Source organism: Lipophrys pholis, assembly GCF_963383615.2.
Source record: "Lipophrys pholis genome assembly, chromosome: 12".
NCBI classification, from domain to species: Eukaryota; Metazoa; Chordata; class Actinopteri; order Blenniiformes; family Blenniidae; genus Lipophrys; species Lipophrys pholis.
In genome coordinates this window covers 797718-818111 of record NC_137641.1, presented here as the reverse complement: position 1 = coordinate 818111, position 20394 = coordinate 797718, and the positions used below count along the sequence as shown (strand labels likewise).

At 40.4% G+C, this 20394-nt stretch overlaps 1 protein-coding gene across 1 annotated transcript in view; it reads left to right on the top strand.

The window, feature by feature from the left end:
* The first annotated feature begins 1698 nt into the window (after positions 1 to 1698).
* Positions 1699 to 20394, top strand: part of atp8b1 (ATPase phospholipid transporting 8B1) — a 95002-nt gene continuing 76306 nt past the window's right edge. The window contains exon 1 of the mRNA XM_080477493.1: positions 1699 to 1800. The gene's annotated coding sequence lies outside the window, so the exon portion shown is untranslated. The remainder of the gene's footprint in view (positions 1801 to 20394) is intronic.

Below are 20394 nucleotides of genomic sequence, written 5' to 3'. Positions count from 1 at the left end.
GCACAAGCCTCCTGATAGGCTGACCTTGTGAATGATGAGTTGTTGGAAACAATACAAAACAAAACAAAACATGTTATTCAGTGTTTGGAAAACAAAACAAAGAAACATAAAAGTGCCACATGTTCTTGTTATATATATTCTTGTGAAGTGTTCAAATGTAGCAGTAGATGATGTAAACATGTTGAAAGGACTTCATTGTATTTAGCACTTTAAAATGCAATTGGTTTGTTATATGTTTTAACTTTAGGGGTTTAACTTTAGTGTTATAATGAGTGTTTGTGTTACTGAAGTAAAAATTGACTTCTTCTCATTCCTCCTGTATTCCTGCAGCCTTTTTGATGTTTTTCCAGAGGAGCATTGCTGGTCGAAGGTGTAATATCCAAATTTGTCACCATTTCTGCTCTTCTGTTGTCCGGTATCTTGTTCGTGAGCAACTGGATCTCGACCAATGAGATGAGCGGGATTCTGTATTGTCATACTCGTGTGTCAGGATGCTGTCAGCTCATTGGTCACAGAGCAGGAGGGCGGTGGAATAAGTTTACCCTAAGTTTTGATATAAAGCTGGTCAAACTATTAAAAATAGACTATAGGTTTGGATTAGAGTGTTAAGTGTTATCTGAAGGAGTTTAGTAAAAAGTCTGGATGTGTTACGTAAATTCCTGTGTCGTTTTCATACATGCACGTTACATCAACAATCTCGGTTTTAGAGTTTTTCGGAGAATCTATAGGGCAACATTTTTAAGAACTTCGCTCTGTTTTAAAGATTCCTGGGGTCTCATTTATAAAGATTGTTACACACAAAATGAGTCCCGAAAGATGCATACGCCACTTCCCAAGCAAAGTTTGTGATCTAAAAAAATGTAAGTTTGCGAGACAATGTGCGTACCAGTACTCCACCTTTGGACCTTGTGCACGTACATTTTGGAGACGGGAGAAAGCGGCGGCGCTGATGGTGAAGTGTAAAATTGAAGCCAGATTCATTTCATACATTTAATGTCTTCGCATATTAGACTTATAGATCTTCGTCATCATGAACAGCCAAGCTGCAGGGTTCTAGATGTTCCCAGCAGGTTTATTGAGATTCAGAAATATTCATGAGGAACTTTGCATTGACCATTTATGGTAGAAAGTGGGCGTGTTGAGGGCGGGGCCTGAACTGTCAGCCTTCCAGCTGGAAAGTGCGTACAGATGTGCAGATGTGCAGATGCATTGTTTTACCGATCCAAATGGTTTTTGGGGGCGTGCAGTGCACGCAATTTTCATCTTTGGGTGCACGTACATTTTTAGTAGGAATCCTACTTTATTCATTTAATAAATTAAGAACAATTAAAAAAAAAAAAAAAAAAAAGGACAAGAAATAATTGTGCACAGGACTAGACCGATATCTGAAGGTCACAACAACAACAACAACAACAACAACAACAACAACTACAACAACAAGTGAACCCACTTTTGTTTGCCCTCCATCTGCTTTAATGAAATGATGCATTCACACCTTTGCCTGGCAGACAGGTGACCAGAAGCATTGCGCGTTTCTGCTGAATGCCACGCGTACTTTACGCAGCTGGCTGTTGTTTGGCGCGCACGATACGTCTAACCGGTTCAACGGGTTTCTGCGGGCTGCTTGCGGGGCAGAGGAGGCGGAAGAAGGTGAAGCTGGGCGAAGCAGGGCGTGGAGCCGCCGCAGGAGACTCTCCTAAAGCCGGAAGAGGAGTCAGACATGGTGCGGTGCCAGAGCGCGCTGGACACCGACTGAGCGACACTTCTACCTGTTTTCTACTCACCTGTGGAGTACACTGAGTAAGTCCAGCTCAAAAAGACACGCACAGGGGTTTATGGGTTATGGTTTTACCTGAGGAGGGTATTTAGTCCTACCACAGGCTCACCTTTGTCTGTTGCGCTCACCTTTCCTTGAGGGGACGCTGTGTTTGTCGTGGGAAAACAAAACCGACCGCAACTTGTTGGAATTCGTTTTGTAAGCTTCTTTACATACTCTCCTACTCTAGTTGGTTATTATTTTGTGAAAAACACATTTTTAAATTTAAGGTCTTCCAGTTTCTAAGGCTTGAAAACGCGCACGAGGACTATCATTACTTAATTGATGTAAACCTTGTTTGACATGTCAGGAATGTTGATTTAAACACCAATCTCCCAAATTCCCACAAAACATGTAGGAACCTGAATCTGGTAACCCCAAAGATGACACGCTGCGCAAGCTTCTGTCAGTGTTCCTAATGGGAATTCATATGCAATCTGAAGCTTATGTGTACTTTTAATATGATGCTTATTCACTGAACCACGTTGACAACAACAAAAGGGACTAAGAGATGATTCATGGAGTGTCACCTCAGGTCCATGTTCCTGTTCTGGTTTTGAATGAATTCACCTTTGTCTTTCCAGCTCCGTTGTTCAGGTTGTTGTCAGAGTTTCACCTGGGTTTATTTTCACTTACTTAATCCTACTCTCCCTGTCTAGAAATACTAATGTTTGGAGTTCTGGGATAACAAAACTGACAGAAACCCTGTTTTGAGAAATGTAAAGCTTAATTTCCACTTTCTGAGACTCTATCAATCTTGCCATCTTGGATGATATTTTTGATTTAAAAATGTTTGGATGAAAAGCTGTCAACCTGTAAAAGTCTCATGACTCTAACCAATCCTGAAAATGTTAATCATACACTTACTATTATGATTTTGTTTGGAGTGTTTCTATTCCTTATTACAAGTTGAACAGTCATCCTAAACACTTAGGAAGCAGAATAAACTATCTTTTAATATGCTTTTACTCACCTGCAGGGTCCTTGAAGAGAATTAAAGGCACATTTGGATATGTTATCATTATATCAAGTAAATAATAGAACCTATTAGAAGCTAAAGTGATGGATTGCTTGGGTCTAGACTTTCGTTCTTGTTTGGAGTATTGCTCATTCTGCGGTCAGTTTACTTCACTGAATGATTCTTTAAAAAAAAGAAATTTTGCCCAACTTGTCTTTCTTGTTCACAAAACTGATAGAAACCTTTTGAAGCCTTGTGAGACTCTTTTGTTGATCCAATTGTCTTTTTTTTTTTTTTTGTATAATTTAAAGATCTTCCATTTAAACATGTAAAAATGATGCTATCCAACAGTCATCATGTTGTTTTTTTTATTTTGATTCATAGTTGAACATAGTTGAACTTCATTCCATCTCAGAACATTAATTCAACTGTCTATTTAACAGCCCACATGAAACGTGTAGAAAATAAAGCTGCAAGCAGCGTCGGACGGGACCTCGCCCTCCGGCCCCTTATAAATGTTCTGTACCTGAAAATCACACAGGTTCCTCCCCTGGTGTCCCTGACCTGGAATCTGGTCTTATCTCACATGCTAATATGCTAAGCTAACTAGCCTAGCATTAGCATTAAAAAGCATGCCATCTCCTCCTGCTCCTGCTCCTCCTCCCCTCCCCTCCTGCTGCTCCTCCTGCTCCTCTTGCTCCTCCTCCTCCCCTCCCCTCCTGCTCCTCTTGCTCCTCCTCCTCCCCTCCTGCTCCTCCTCCTCCCCTCCTGATCCTCCTCCTCCTCCCCTCCTGCTCCTCCTCCTCCCCTCCTGATCCTCCTCCTCCTCCCCTCCTGCTCCTCCTCCTCCTCCTCCTCATCCTCCCCTCCTGCTCCTCCTCCTCCTCCTCCTCATCCTCCCCTCCTGATCCTCCTCCTCCTCCTCCTCCTCCAATTCTATTTGCCTACTTTGGTTCAGGACCTTTAAAGCAGGTAATGAAACACAGATTCTAAGATCCGATATCGGGTCTACACCTTTTCTGAGTCTTTGTTTAGTCTGAACTTCATGTATGTCAATCCTGTTGATGTACACACTGAGATGTTGGTCTTTTTATTGGCATGGGAAAACCCCCTGACAACATCGTTTTAAACCATTCCAGTTCAGAGAATTCGCTCCACTAATGTTCATCTTTATTTTAATTTAATTTCTTTCTTAACTTAAATGGTACAATTTGAAATGTAAGACTAGAGGAGTAAATCACCAGCTTCATCACGATACGATACGATGACGATATCACGGTCTGTCACGATACGATTTCAATTCCCAATCGATGGATTGATGTGATATCATGAGCCCGTCTCACACAATCATTTACACTCATATCAACTCACAAAAAACTACTGGAATATGATTTGACTTTTATTTCAGAGGTCTTTCAGGTATCAGAGCGGAGCCAGCATGCAGGTCGAGCCTGTGCTTCTTCTTTAGGTGTCCGGCCAAGTTCATTGTGTTTCCCGAGTATTTTAACTCCCACTGACACTGTTTACATCCTGAGTTTTGTCTGTTGAGCCGTCTTTCCGTCGGAATCCGGAATATTTCCATCGCGCCGATTTATTTCCAAGAGGTGAGCGTATGTCTGCCTTTTTTAGGCTGCTCGCGCTCGCCATGACAACGCCGTGCAGGTTGTGTGAAGGTGGAGAGAGTGTGCAGGAAATGGTGACGCTGACGTACAGACGTGCTACATGAATTTCAAAATAAAGGCGTATCTTAAAGATGATTATGAGTCGATGTCATTGTGCGTCGATGTAATTGTATCATAAATAAATGAATCGATGTGGATGGATGTGTTGTTACACCCCTATGCAAGACTTGAAGACAAATCCAATAACCTCTAATTATATCTAAGAAAATGTCACCATATTAATATCAGGCTCAAACTTATGTTATTAGCTGTTTTGTTCTGAAATTTAGTCCATCATTATTTTTGACTTCATTGAACTTCAAAAGAGCCACAACTTGCATCTATAATAATTATCAAGTATTTTTATTGGACCACCTTATTTGTTTGTACAAAACTAAACTTTAATTGCAGTGGCATTTATGGACTTACACTTGTATTTGTCTGCAAAGTTCCTCATTAGCCTTCAAATAACGGGCATTGAATTTCCAATCAGATCCATAATCTTGAATTGATTTGCAACCGTCAAATATTACAAACTGTTGGGGCTAAAGCTGACTTATTATATTTCCTCCCTAATCCAAAAGATCTGCTTGGCATTCGACTGAAACTAGGTGAGCTTTGTGCTGCTGTACACAGTAAACTCGCAGTACCTGTTCCCAACTAAATATTTTCATTTATGCAATTAGATGCCTGAGCCATGATAACTAAGGGACATGTTTACCAATTAGATTGATTTGGTTGAATTTCATTCCTCTGAGTGGAGGACGTTTGCAGCCTTGAAAGGTACTGTACAATTCCTTTCTTTGAGGAAGTAAGCTTAATGTTCACAAAAGCAAAAAAAATAAAGTAAGATTAAGACATTTTGCCTCACTTTCTCGATAGCAATGGAATACTCATGAAATGAGAGCCACCTGTAATACCACAAAGTGTCATTTAAATAGCCAGGATAGGGTCAGCACTGTCCTCTGACAGCATGGATTCTAGATCACGTCTTTGTGTAGACCTCAAACGTTCTCTTCTTGGCTTTTTGCCAGGTACTTAAGCTTCTCTTCACAGTCCGAAGACCTGCTTTTTCCCTCAATTGGAAACTCAAAAAAGTCTGTGTGTGTTTGTGTGCTTCTGTGATTGTCCGTTTCTCGGTGTTTAACCTGCGACAGGTTGAACCAGAAGCGAGCTCTGTTCTGGACAGATGGACAGTCGGATGGGATGAACCCTGGAAGATGGGTGGTGTTGGTGTTGGTGTTGTGTGTGTGTGTGTGTGTGTGTGTGAACGCAGTGGCAGCAGCCTGACGAAGGTCCCATAAACAAGGACTGAAGCTATTCTAGTGTAGACAAAGCAGGTCTGAGTGCTTCTGATTAGGGAAATGTTCCTGTTTGGACAAAAAGGTCCCACCCTGGAAACAATGACTGCAAATTTGAATGGTGACTTGAAAGTCAAATAGAAGTGAGGGTCACTTCAGGTGAAGACGGATTGACTGTTTAGGATTTCCAGTCTGTCACATGAGGCAGAGAAAGAGGTGTGGTCAGGTGCAGGAGTGTCACGCTGGAGTCTTGAAGCGAGCGATGTTTCATCCATTGACTGATCGGAGCACACCTGAACCCAGACACCAGTCGTGTTGATGTGTGGGTGTCCTAACGCTCATGTAAACAGTTTTTTTCTTCTGCAGTGGGATTCTGCTGAAATGTTAGGCGGTGAAGCTGAATTGTTGCTTTCAGATGTATTTAGAAGTATTTTTTCTTGGTTTATTGAACAACAGTGATTTTGTTGTTGCCTCCTAAACATTATTACCCAGACTATTGTTCAGACATAAACATACATAATTTAGTGACGGTACAACAGCATTTAGTGGGAAAAACAAAAATCTGATTTAAAAAAAAAAAAACCCAAACCTACTAGGGTACTGTATTGGTATTGCGGGACTGACGCCTTTAAAACGATACTATACTGGGCCGGCTGGTTCCGGTATCTATTTTTTTCTTCTTTTTTTTTTTAAGTGGCCCCGGAGCGTCACTGTTGTAATTTGCAGCGAGGAGAGGCGGTCTCTCTATGGGGGGGCGTCGGCCGGCTGCTCCTCTTTCTCCTCTTTCCTCCTCGATCTTGTAGAGGTGGGAGCGTGGCGAATGACCGGGGGATCCCTCTGGGAGAGCATCGTTGATGGAGGGTGCGCGCAAGATATTGACAGCTCTTTACGAGATCTTGGACAATCGAAAGTGCAGCGCTCCGGTTTCTTTTTTCTTTTCTTTCTTTTTTTTGCACTCCGGGTTCTCCGAGACGGGGTGCGCGAGCGCTCCTGCGCTCCGACCCGAGATCTGCAACGGAATAAGCGCTTCATACTCTACCATATTTACCAACAACATTCCTGGACACAACTTCAAAATAAAAGTCAAAACATCATATTTTCAAAAACAATCTTCTCCCAACCGAGCTTGTACTTTGAAAAGAATACTGGATGCGCATGCGTAAATGACATGGCGCTTGCGTCCATGTGAGAGTGAGCATGCCTAACGGACTCAAACGACCCGTGGAAACTCTGTAAAAAGAAATAGAGGGCATCACTAACGGAGCAGCAAAGACCAAGAGTCTGGAGAAAGAGAGAGAGAGAGACAGAAGGGAAACAATGGCTGCTGCTACATCCACAAGGCCGCAACTAGTAGAAAAAACAGGTACTAGAAGTACTATATGAAGTACTTTGGCTTCAAAACAAAAGAGCACGGTGTCTCCATGAACACTGAAGCTCCACTGTGTAAACAGTGTTAGAGAACACGTCTGGTCCAGAGTGGAAACACTACTAACCTGCTACACTACTAACCTGCTACACTACTAACCTGCTACAGCACTAACCTGCTACAGCACTAACCTGCCACACTACTGACCTGCTACACTACTGACCTGCTACACTACTAACCAGCTACACTACTAACCTGCTACACTACTAACCTGCTACACTACTAACCTGTTAACCTCCTGAAGGACAAACACCCAGACCTGCAGAAGGAGTTCAAAGAACCACAGATAATAACTTATATACCATGAAAATATAACTCTGGAAAACAATGTAAGCTATTAGAAATATTACTATTATAAATATAATAAATATTATGAAAACATTTATTTTAGTAATTTAATGTTATAAAGAGTACTGTATAGTAACAAACCATTGAAAGACATTGGTCCTACTGAAGACAGGCGGGAGCTCATTACTTTTTGTGTTCTCTGTTTATTTTGAAAAGTATTGAACTACATGGTGGTATCGGTATCCATACCAAAAAGTTGGTATCATGACAACACTAATACCTACAGGATTTCTGCAGTGCACAAATTTGTAGTCTAACCCTGACTGATGTGGATTTTTGGGTGCTGATTCTGATATTGGGAAATAAAAAATAATTTTTTTAATTAGAAAAAAAAAGAAAAAGATGAAATACAAGCTCTTGATGTCTTGTTAGAAAGATAAAAATTAAACGAATAACATTTTACTATTTTCAGATAGTTTTATCAGAAATGTGTGGACCAAGCTGCATGTGAACAATTTGAACATAATGCACAGAGCAGACATCTTAAATTCTCAAAGTTTTCGTGCAATTGATTCTGTTATGTGGTGAGACGTTCCACCTTATGACATGGTGATTTGTATTGTTATAACAAGAGACTTATCTATGATTGAGGAAGCGGTATGTACTTAAAGTGGGTTTTAAGTTGTGACGTTAATTCCATACATCCCAGAAAAATGTGGTGAAAGTTTAATGGTATCAAAATGTGGAAATCAGTCAACTCTAGATTACGCTGAGCTCAGAGTAAACAAAGCTGACTGAGGCAGCGCTGAATGGTTCACAAACCTGCGATGGAAAACTAGACTTCTAGACTCTGTTTCCATCTCGCATTCGATCCCACGTCTAAGGGCAACATGCAGAGCTGCACGTCTGTCACAAATGTTGCTGCCAATGGTGTGTGTGTGGAGAGCTGAAAAAAAAATCAGATATCGGTATACATTTTTCCCCGTCAAAACATTTAGCCAATTCAACTGGGCCCGGTTGTTCGAAACCAGGGTATCATTTAACCCACCGTTAACTTTAACCAGGCGTTATCTTGACGTTAAAGTTAGCACACCTCCGGACCAATACTAACTGTTTACCAGTGGTTAACCCTCACCATGGCGTTCACTGGCAGCGCTGCGTTCATGATACCAGTTCAACAAAGGAAGGACAGGGTGGACTGTGGACTGAACTTTGATAGAAGTCAATACTGGAATGAAGAGTTCCGCCTCTATGGAGCCCCGGAGTGGCCATAGAAAAACAATATAGAAATAATAATATATATATATATATATATATAAGGCATGGAAATGAGATAATAATTAGTAATCTCAAATGAATAACTGGAGACAGCGAGTTACTATCTTGTTCACTCGTATTATATTATTTCAGCAATGTCGCCTCCATCCCCTCATATTTGCAGTTCTGGAGCTTTGAGATGAAATGTGGAGCTCATTAGATTTTGGTGTTTTCTAACTAAAGCATGTGAAATCCAGACGTGTTAAACTCACCTTGGTCCAGAAAGAGAGGATCTCATTCTCAGCAGCTCTGAATCATGTATTCCCTCTTTACCATCAATAAATGAGCTTGGGGCTGATTTTTCACCATTTTGGCATTACAAGGTGACTTTCTGCTGCTTTCACTTTCTTTCTGGACGTGTCTGAATCAAAAGCTTCAACATGGAGGAATGGAGGTGTAGAGTGATAGAACGCTGCTCTACAGCCGTTTCCATGGTAACCTACAGAAACACACGCTGATCGACAATAAAAGCTCTCTTTCACATGAAGCCATTAAAAGGCTCATTTAATGGCAAAAAACTCCAGTAGTTTGTTTAGTAGTTCCTGATGAACCAAACACTTTGCTTTATTATAAGGAAGTTGTGTAGAGCTTTCATCTCCAGTAGTTTGTTTAGTAGTTCCTGATGAACCAAACACTTTGCTTTATTATGAAGAAGTTGTTTGGAGCTTTCATCTCCAGTAGTTTGTTTAGTAGTTCCTGATGAACCAAACACTTTGCTTTATTATAAAGAAGTTGTGTAGAGCTTTCATCTCCAGTAGTATGTAGTTTGTTTAGTAGTTCCTGATGAACCAAGCACTTTGCTTTATTATAAAGAAGTTGTGTAGAGCTTTCATCTCCAGTAGTATGTAGTTTGTTTAGTAGTTCCTGATGAACCAAACACTTTGCTTTATTATAAAGAAGTTGTGTAGAGCTTTCATCTCCAGTACTTTGTTTAGTAGTTCCTGATGAACCAAACACTTTGCTTTATTAGAAAGAAGTTGTGTAGAGCTTTCATCTCCAGTACTTTGTTTAGTAGTTCCTGATGAACCAAACACTTTGCTTTATTATAAAGAAGTTGTGTAGAGCTTTCATCTCCAGTAGTATGTAGTTTGTTTAGTAGTTCCTGATGAACCAAGCACTTTGCTTTATTATAAAGAAGTTGTGTAGAGCTTTCATCTCCAGTAGTATGTAGTTTGTTTAGTAGTTCCTGATGAACCAAACACTTTGTTTTATTAGAAAGAAGTGTAGAGCATCCCAAAGCAGAGCAACACACCCTCATACAGACCTCTCCCTTCGTGGTTACAAGTAAAGAATCTCACGGCCAGAGGTTAAATGATCTCCTTCCTTCGCTTTATTCATTTAGGTAAGGACTTATTATCTGGTTCCCATGCATTATTATTATGTTTCTGTGTGGCCACTCAGTTCACTTTCTAGATCCTTCTCTCGGGTCCAAATTAAAAAAAGATGAGGCAACATGATGCGTCATCCGATCATCCAGCCCGGTTTTGGTGTTCCACTTTAATATCCTGGCAGCAGCGTAGTTTGTCATGTTTTATGGTCGTTTTACAGACCAGATAAAAACACTGCGTACCTCCACCACAACGTTTAAGACAAAACGCAGAAGCAAGGAGACCTGAAAGTGGGCGGAGCCGCATCAGGAACATTAACCACCGTTGATAACCTCACAGTTAACTTTGATGGCCACGTTAACTAACGGCATGACTAACCATGTTTCAGACAACGCATATTTAACGGTGGATTAGCTAACGGCGGGTTAAGGATTAAACCGGTGGTTAGGGATTAACCAGTGGTTAAAATAACCCAGTTTTTTTAACCCTGGGCTACGTTTTGCTTGCAGGTTAAGGTGTTGTCTGTCAGCTGTGACTAAGTCAGTCTGGAGCCCCGAGATCTATAGTTTTTTGTTTTTTTTTAGGTTTTTGCCTCATTTGTCATTTTCTTCTTTGATTCCCCCCACCCCTCCCCCACCCCTACCTTCAGCTTCTCCTCCTCTACGAAGGGGGGTGCTGTTGCTCCTCCTCCCTTCTCAAGTTTCACTCTTGTCTTATGGGTATCTTGTCCTCCTGCTCGCTCCTTGTGGTTGCTACGGTGACGCCCCAGGCTCAGACACTAAACCTGTTCTCTGAGACGGGCCGTCCAAACAATGCTATTTGTTTCAATGTCCTGTTCGGACTCTCTTTGTTGGGTTGGTGTTTACGAGTGTTGAAATTCTAGCTTTTCTCCCCCAATCATTTTTTTACTTGGTAAATTCAGGCCTATTCTAAGAAAACTAATATTGCTGTGTTAAGGTTCCATTTTGTATAATCTGGCAATGATTGAACCAATTGTCCACCATTTCATGTTAGATAATGAAAAGTCAGCTCCACTCAGCAGGTCATCGGTTACCAACCTAAAACAAACAGGGCCTGGTTGTTCAAAACTCGGTTATCTTTTAACCAGCCATTAAATACATTTAACCGAACGTTAACTTAAACAGCACTGTTATCTTGTTGTTCATCCTCGTGGTTTTCTAAGCAGTAAAACAGAGCGCAGGCTTTTCTTACTTTTGGTTTTCTTCAACATCAAAGAAGGAAAAGTTTTGTGCAGGAGAGTCGAGAAACGTCTGTCCTGCCTCCCCGTCACCACAGCAAGTCATTAAACCACGTCTGCAGAATCAGTAAGTAGTAGCTGCTGTTGGCTATCTGCTTTATCCTCTTTGTATTTCATCTTGTTGGTTATAAGCATTTATTTCAGCCCCTTTTTATTTAAAGCAGTGTTTTAGTCCAGAAACTGATGGTGACATTAGAATCTAGATCTGCTCCAGAGCTGGAGTGGCTGAGGCTTCTTGTCCATACAGAGGAAAAGTTGTGAAAACTTCCCGATTTGAAGCAGTCTGCAATCTGGATCCAGAGATCAGTGGAGCTTTTTGTGAAACAAATTCAAATATCAAAATAAACTACTACTGAGGTAAATATGCTTCAGTCTGTCTGTCATTCTTCTCTCCAGAGTGTTTCAGTATAACACCGCATTGTCTTAACTTCCATGCTTGGAAAGAAGCCTTGATTCTTTGCAGCTTGCCACAATAGCTTGTCTATTCTTTGCAATTGACATCAGTAATGATCCTAAAATCTGAGATTTGGCTTGGCTTTGTTCTGCTTCTGCCCCTTTCAGTGATCCCACACATTTCAGATCACTGCATCATGTACAACCACATTAATCGATGCAAAGATTGTTAGAAAGCCCAGTTGTTGAAGCTTATTGCCGTATCTGGCTGGAGATCATGTGATCCACATGTTTGATTTGGCAATAGTTTCTCTCTGGAGTTCCATTCCCAATGCGACCTGGACATACACAGAATGAAGGTCCCATATTATACATAAGTGTCAGAGGTCCAACAACATTGTATTCAAAGTGGATTTCCCCAAATCTATTCTTGGTCCTGAATTTTAGCCAGTCAAAGACTATGTTCATACTGCAGGCGAATGTGACCCATATCTGATCTGTTTTGTGACAGGTTGAACATTGGGATTCAGATTTTTGCACACAAAACACAGGCCTCGATTGTATGTGGGAGCAAATCTAATATTTATTTGAGGTCTTTCAATGCGATCGCTGTCTGAACGGTCAAGTATGCAGCTTCCACATCATTGACAGGAGAACGATTCACACTTACTACTTAGAAAAGCATTATGAAGTAAATTTTGCATAATAAGATGACCTTTAAATCGTATTAGTTTTTCTTATCAACATATGAATTTCTCTGACTCCTTTATTTACACACCAGTATGAGTGTCTAAAGATCTGGATGATGAGCAAACTAAATGCTGGATTGGTGCTCCTAGTCCACAGTGTCTTCATGAAATGATCCACTTTATGGAAGACCCTCACCCTGATGCCAAGTGTTGGGCCATCTCACTTCCAGTGTTCATGCTTTTATCAGTGATGACACACTTGATTAGGAAACTTCCCTGTGACTTCAGGCTGATGAGGTCTGAGTCGACCGCAGCAGTTGGGAAAATGGATGTATTGACACACTTGTGAATATGTGTTAAATTATTGAGCAGCGTCATTAATATTTTGAGCCATCAACAGTTTCCACACTGTCGCCTCCTTCAAACTATGAATTTGGAGAAAAGTGTGTGTTGAGGTACAAAACATTCTCTGGGTATTTTTATGTCACAAAAAGTGCAGTGTCATGCAACTGAGCACTGTATTCTGAAGCTTATTTTAGATAAAATGATCTTACTCATGACTTTCCAACAGTATAAGAAATTTAATTTCAATAAATGTTTTCACATTCTAGTATGTGGGACTCAAACTTAAATCCTGGGATGGGCTTAAATAAAGAGTGACGAATAGTTTGCTCCGATGACTGCATAAATATTCAGGTATCGCCAAAACTTGATTTTCATGTCAGACAAGTGGTGAGGATCTTTTTTTGATGTATGCAGTTCACTTTCAATGTGTGAATTTTGACTCCTCACAGGTCCTGATAGGCCCGGAAGGTTCCGTCCTGGTATTCAGAGTAAAGTGGTGACACATAGTTGTATGAAAAAGTTTGGGCACCCCTGAGAATTTCCATTATTTTCATTTCTAAATCATTTGGTATTTTTTATCAGCAATTTCATTTGATCTATCAAATAACTGATGGACACGTTAATATTTCAGGAGTGAAATGAGGTCAATTGGATTAACAGAAAATGTGCAATATGTATAAAAACAAAAGTCGATTTTATTTTTTTTTAAATCAGATTAATCACAGGGGTAGCTTTTGATTAATAACGATTAAATATATTTTTTAATCTATATTATGCACATTTCACCTTGCAGGAGCAAACAGACCAAGAAAGAAGGAAATATATTTGCTCTTCACGTGTTCATTAAATACCTTTAACAATTCATGTTAACCAAAAATTAATGAGTGTTAAGTACATGCAGGTATTCAAATCAACAAAATGGAAAGGGTTCCCAAATTCCTGCACAGCCCATTTTTAACGTGGATTTATTTTCATACAACTTGATACTACTCCACAAAAAATGTGGGTCCGGAAAACATCTCTATCCTCGGCTTTTATTAGAAAATTAATGATATGCCACTACAATCATTTTCTGTGGAGAGTAAATGATCAAAAAGCCCCAGGAAGGGGCCCAAACTCTTTTATCCAACTTTGGATGAATGAAATGTAATCAGTACCATCCTGTTTACATGTGATTCGTGTAAGAAGAGGTTATTGCAGAAATAAAATCTCATATTGTGGGACTGTGGCTTCCATCTGGAGGTTCGGCCTACTTGGTATTTGGTACCAGAGATCTTTCCTAAACCCGGCAGAAGGTAGGAGAACCTGCTCTTTGCTTATCTTTCATTTTTATTTTTTTAAGGCTCATTTTTGTTTGACTTCTGATGGACCAAAGTATGATTAGGACTTCACAGCTGTTAGGAATTGCTGGTGGAGATGGTTTTTATGATTTTCCTTTCTAATCCAGTGAAACCTCCTGCCTTAGGGTCCTGATGGGGGTCCTGGTGTCTTCCTTCTCTTTTCTCTCCATTGCTTTCTGCCCTCCTGGCACTGATCGGTGCATTTCAGAGTTGTTTGTTCTTGGAAACTGCACTAATGAACCTTATCAGGTCCACTAATGGAGTCCTCCCCTCCATTAAACATTAACCTGATGGGAATCACCAGCCAAGGCTTGGCGACAGCAGTCAGACGGTGTGACAAGGGTTTCCCCGTCTAACGTCTGTCATTGCTTGGAAGATTGTCATTAGTACAGCAGCAATATCATTGATTAATAGACTCGTGTACTTATCTGGTAATGAATTTCATAAATTCTTCCTGGCTCTCACTGGTTGTATGGTTTCCATACAGTAGGGCTGTGCGATATGGCGATATTGGATCGTGAAGGATTAGAACGTGTTGAATGTCTGACAAAGCAGAGAGATCAAAGAATGTATGTAGAACACATTCTGTATGCTGTAGTTCTATGCTGACGCGCTGACGCACAGACCAGTGTGTCCTCTACTTGCAATCACGTCCTCTGATTTGAGGGAGACTAAAGTAGTGCACTAACTTCTACAGATGGATGAAAAAAGTTCAGTTCATGACATTTGAAGTCCCATCTAAACATCACACCAGCAGCAGCCTTAAATCTATAAGGTCAAATATTCTTGTATTTCCTGCTCCTCTCAAAATCCCAACACATAGGAAGACTTGGCCCAAACAGTATATTATATGATATATAATTATATTATTGAAAAAATAGATGTAATTTATTCACACCTTTCCAATATATAATAGACAATATGTCTTAAGTATTATTTGATAGTTTGCTTTGTAATTTTTATATTACATTTCATGTTTTACTCTTCATGTGAAAAACTACCTCAAAGGCCAGGTGCACTTTAGTCTGTTGCATTTTATCAGTGTTGTTGTTGTTGTTTACCTTAATGTGTATGTTATTTGCACATCTTGGCAAAATTACACAAACGATAAAAATGACAATATATTCAGAAAAGTTCTTTGGCATAAATTGTCATCTTTTCTGTTGGGGCTGTTTTACATCATTAAATGGTTTTCTTGCACCGTTCAGAAACTTTCAAATATTCTCAAAAATCAATGAAAAAAAAGACTTGATAACAAAAAAGTGGGGATATGTTTTTGCAATATCACCCACCCCTATCATACAGGTGAAGATTATGGATAATAAAGAGGGATGCTTGATTTAAAAAAAAAAAACAAGAAAGAAACATTTGGGGAGCTTATCACTGATTTTCAGCTGCATTGACACAAAAAGTCATTTTGAAATCAAAGGACAGTCCTCGTGTTCACTGACCTTTCAAACCAAACTCAACATTTAGTTCTATAGCAAATTATGAAATAGGAACTGTTGCCTCTTAAATTAGCTTTATTCGCAAATTTCTTCCTTTAGGTTGAAGTCTGGAATTCCAGAAAAGTTAGCAGACGAGTTTGTCTTGTTAGATTTAACACATTTATATTTTTACGTGTTTGATTTTTACCTACAAGATAGTTCCAACTTGGGCATGAATCTTTTGTTGTGCTCATAATTTCCAATCGGTCCCAGGGAGAAGCTGTTCAGGATTCCGTTTGGTTTAGAGGTCTTGAGGGTGCTTCTCTCTCTACAAAGTTTTATTGGCATTGAAAACTGCTCACATGACAAAATATCACCGGAGCAGTTAGAGGATACCCTAAAGTGAACTCCTAAAATGCACAGGTACATCTCAAAAAGGAATATCAAGAAATATCATGAAAAGGTTTAATATTTTTTGTCAGTCATTCCAGAAAGTGAAACTGTTATTTGATATAGATTCATTACACATACAGTGAAATACCTCAGGCATTTATTTCTTGTAATTTGGATGATTATGGCTTACAGATAATGAAAACCTAAAATTCAGTATCTCAGAAAATTAGAATATCACATATTCTACACGCTTGAAATATTAAAAAGAATATTGAACTTTTTCACGATATTAAAATGTTTGGAGCTGTACCTGTGTGTTTCCCATATTTTGGAATGCAATACACAATCTCTCTTTAGTCAGTTGAATAGAATTTAATTAAGCAAATTGAAATATAATAAAACCGCTGCCTCGGACCCTGTAAGCGCAGACACCCTGTACAGTATCAACCGATATTAACTGGTCCGACAATTTGTCCTTGTGACCTGTCCGTTCCGAAGAGAGGACACTGTTGTCAGGGGACGTTTGCACTTGGATTTAAGGGCATCCCTACATCAGAGGTTTTACCGTAGTAAAAATGGATCTTAAAGTTGATTTGGATTGTTGCAAATTGTCAAACTGCCAATGGGAAGAACTTTTAGTTTGTCCTCTAATGTGGAAAACTAACTACCACTGTTTTGATTTCCCCATGTGTGAACTTATTTTGGTTCATGCCTGTTAAAGACGGAAAGCTTTGAAATGTAAGATTGTGTTTTTATAAAATCCTTATGGGGATGTTCGCTGCAAAAGGAGTTCTAATCTTTAAAAAGAAGTAGTTTAAGCCGGGAACTGCTTTGGATGGATACAAATGAGCAGTTCTGGTGTTTGTATATTTGTGTTGATGGAAATGGAGCCACGAGTCACTGAGCAGGATAATGTGGTTCACTGAGGCCTTCTTCAAAAGTACTTAGCCTCAGATTTATGGGCTTCATGATACATTGATGTCGTAGACCAGTCAGTGAACTGCATTTGTTGTTGAGAACAGTATTAGAATCACGGTTACAGGTTTTTCCCGTTCATCTTGTTGGACTAGCCAGGATCTGTGAAGAAACACCGTCACAGCTCAGCCATTTTTAGACTTTTTACAAACGGAACTGTGTCCGCCTGGTTTCCCTCCAGGTTTTAGTCTGAAACGGTAAACTAGGTTTCCGTTATCCACAACGTTTGGTGTCAAGTTGTTGCAGAAAACTGTCTGCAGAACATGAGGAATATTCTGGTGCAGAACCACAATCCAGAGCAGAAGGTGAGGCGAGTCAGAAGGGAGCGCTCACATTCTTCCCCCGTATGGCTACGCCTCCATTACATGGCACTTTATCTCACAAGCACTCATGCAGCGCTTTACGTCATTGGCTTTGTCTGTCAAATCAGAAAGAACCGGATCTGCAGCTCTGTTTGTGGATGGCTTCAGTCCTCTGGTGGATAGTTCACCTCAGTGGAAACAGCTTTTTTACATGTTGAATGACCTTTGAGCATATTAAAGCCGTGGGAACCTATGAGGAGAAGATGGCTAAATCTACCTTCTTATATTTTCCCTGCTGAGCAGATTGATCTTGCAGGACTGCGTGAAAAGGACATAACAGGAGTGTGTCATCAGTCAAGTGTTTGACTTGGCGTGACTGACTAACATTTTCTACTTGTTTAAACAACCAAAACTTCCAGATTGATTAATGTGAGCCTGAGAATCAGCATTTGTTTCTGAACTGCTTTCTTTTTAAGACATGAGTTTGCTCAGTGAGATTTCCTTCTGTTTTCTGGCCATAAGCTGATTGTTTCCGTTGAGATGTTACAACCTTCCCATCACATTGCTCTGCTTTCCAGTAACGTGCCTTGAGCATCGGGATTGAGTCGGCAGGATCATCAACACTTACGAATTATGACAAGCTATACGGAGTTTTAAAATATGAAACTGCTTTTCCCGACATACCAACTGCAACCGGCAAAGGCTTTTATTTTGACACGACAGACAGGAACACCATGGCGGGACAACATGACACACAAAACCCTCTTCACTCGTGGTTGCCAGCTTCAAAATATTAAACTAAACTAGATCAACTAACTAATACACGAACTAAGCAAACACCCCAAATAAAGACATCTGAAACGCCGCCAACCCACTCCCATAATGCATTGCAGCGCTCAGCTCTGTGACGCTACAATATGTTTCTGCTGGCAGTGTTAATCTAACAAAATCAAGAAGGTAAAACACCATTAAAGAAACTTAAACAATGATTCAACAGCAGTCTCCAGACTTTCCCAATACGATCTATCTCATGGCATGGCAGCGCATCCATTGTTTATTTTCAAAAGACGGCTGAGCTTTCTGCGGTGCTGAAACCAGTTTTGCGGCGCATCTGCTCCCCAAATTTACATGAAAGTAGGAGTTTAGGGTTTAACCCTAACCTCACGTACACCAAAAGCTGTGTGTTATCAGTAACATCTGGAGACTCATCAATGGCCAAAGGTATGCATGGTGCATCAAGCTGTGCCAGCACATCACCTGCTGATACTTTAGATTTTCTGGTTGCTGTTGAAGCTGACATTGGGATTTGATTGAATTTTTCACACTTCCCATCTTTTTGTTTTCCCTGAAATAATGTTTCAGCAACAGCGTTTAGGCACTCCTTTACAACTGTCCCGTAATTAATTCTTTTTTTATGTTGTCCCAAAATCCACAATCCCGTTAATGAACATTCGTTTGCACATTGCTGTGGCCTCATTTATAAAACATTGCATAGGATTCCTACTAAAAATGTTCTTGTGCCCAAAAGCTGAAAATAGCGTGTGGTAAAAACATTTGGATTGGTAAAACCGTGCGTACGCACATGTGCACGCACTTTTCTTTTTATAGATCCCAGTCTACCTGGAAGGTTGCACAGTTCATATCCCACCTTCAACACTCCCGCTTGAACACGTTTCTAACTTCCGCCTGCAGAAGCCACAATATCGGTTTTGTTGATAACTTGGAGAACCGTCCCTCCTTCGTCCTCCTGACGGACTACATCCCAGCCTGCTCAGCAGTCAGAAATTAGCTGCTAATATGCTACATATGGTACAGTCGTCCCCTCGAGACTGACTGTTTACCTTCCATGGACACGCCCCTGAGTGTCTCCTCAGGCTGCTGTTGGCAGCACCAGCACCCCCTACTGTTCTTTTCTGTCAACTACATCCTCATCTGTGTTCTCAAAACAAAACCTTCCTGCTGCCCCCTCACCCTCTAACAACCAAACCCTTCCTGTGGAGACTGTCTGTCCCACCACCATTTTATCTAAGACCAGATGAATCCCACAGGAGAGGAGTTAATCATAGGAATCTGATAAAAATCAAACTACTTCCAGAGGTAAACAAAATCCCACAACAATTAGATGTGAACTGTTAAATATTCCTTCTCTCTGGTCTAAATCTTTACTTGTAAGTGATCTGATAATAGATGACTAATGTGATGTCTGTCCCCTCACTGAGACCTGGTTAAGAAGAGATGAATATCTCAGCCTAAATGAAGCAGCTCCCACCACTCATGTTAACCATCATGTCCCTGGAGGAACTGGAGGAGGAGGAGGAGGAGCATCTATCTAGAACTCTAGTCTTCTTATTGATCCCAGAACTAAAACGAACCAGAACCCTTTGAAAGTCTCATTCTGGATCTCATAACTCTGACCAGAAAACCCAGGTGCAGTTCTCCTTGTCCTAGTGTCCCGTCCTCCTGGACCATACTCTGATTGTCTCTCTACTTTAGTACTGAGCTCAGATAAAGTCCTTATAGTGGGAGACTTTAACATTCATGTAGATGTTGACAATGAGCCTTAGCATAGCATTTAGCTCTTTACTGGACACAATGTGTTTTTCACAGAAGATAAGTGAACCCACTCATTATCTTAATCACACGCTTGATCTTGTCCTCACTTATGGTATTGACATTGATCAATTAATGGTTCTTCCCCACAACCCTCTGTTGTCGGATCACTTCCTGACATCATTTGAATTTACATTAACTGGCTTCATAGCCCCGGAAAATAAACTGAAATATAAGAGATATCCATCAGACAATCCTGGAGCCAAATTCAGGGAAGTACTCCTATCAATACTGACTTCAGTTCCATCCGTGGATCCAGCAGTAAACAGCTGTCACACCATTAGCATTAGCATTAGCCCTACTCAGGCTGACTTGGTTGTAGATGGAACAGCAGCCTTACTTCACTCTACACTTGATTCCATTGCTCCCTTGAAGGTAAAAGCAACAACTCAGAGGAGGATAGCTCCATGGTATAATGGTCATGAGAACTTTAAAGAAATCAGCACAAAAATTAGAGAAGAAATGGTACTTAACTCAGTTAGAAGTATTTCGAACAGCCTGGAGAGATGGTTTGTTAACCAATGAAAAAATCCCTTAGCAAAACCCAAAATACCTCATATTCCTCCT